Below are 777 nucleotides of genomic sequence, written 5' to 3' on the forward strand. Positions count from 1 at the left end.
TCCCCTTGCCCCCCCCCGGGGCAGAGCACGGTGATGTGCTGCCTTTTCTTAGTGTGTTGGGATTGGGGTTTTTAAAAACCCCTGTTTTCATGGGTTTTGGACAGTGGTGTTTGCTCACAGTGCCTTTATTTTTCATCCATCTGTGAATAGCTGTGCAGTTGCAGCTGTGTCTGTCGATGCCAGTGCTGATATGGAGCCAAATAATTTTCCAATTGAATTGATGAAATCTTGTTTCTGTTTCCTTTCACCTCCCCTTCTACTTTTTAAGCGGTCTGTGTGTACGGATGCACACATATGTTTGTCTTTCAGGCCTGTCTCACCAGATCTCTGCAGAGGCTCCCGAGGAAGCCCAGCAGTGCTCCAGAGAATGCATTTCCTTCTCGCTGGATGGATGATTTTAAAACCAACTGAAATCTCCTAATTCAAAAGAAAAGTACATCAAACGGGTTTCTTCCTGGACACGTCTTAGTGTAAGGGCTGTGTCTTGGTTTGGCTCTCTGTTAATTCTCTCTGTAGCTTGGCAGTAGGTCTGGGGGAGCTGGAAGCGGGGTTTGGCAGGTGTCAGTCTCTCTCCCCTAGAGCAGCCCGTGTTTCTCTCCTCAAAAGTGGCCGGTAACCAAACCTGCTCATCCTGGTGGCCAAAAGGCCGGGGAAGCCAGAGGGGTTGGAGCGAGGTGGCTCAGGGGTCAGACCTGCCTGTCATCGGGCAGCGGGGGTGCTGCGGGATGGAGACTCGTGGTTTTCCTGCACTTGCAAACCAGTAAATTTAAGCATCGT

The sequence above is a fragment of the Antrostomus carolinensis genome, unplaced genomic scaffold, assembly GCF_000700745.2.
Source record: "Antrostomus carolinensis isolate BGI_N321 unplaced genomic scaffold, ASM70074v2 scaffold22355, whole genome shotgun sequence".
Lineage (NCBI taxonomy): Eukaryota > Metazoa > Chordata > Aves > Caprimulgiformes > Caprimulgidae > Antrostomus > Antrostomus carolinensis.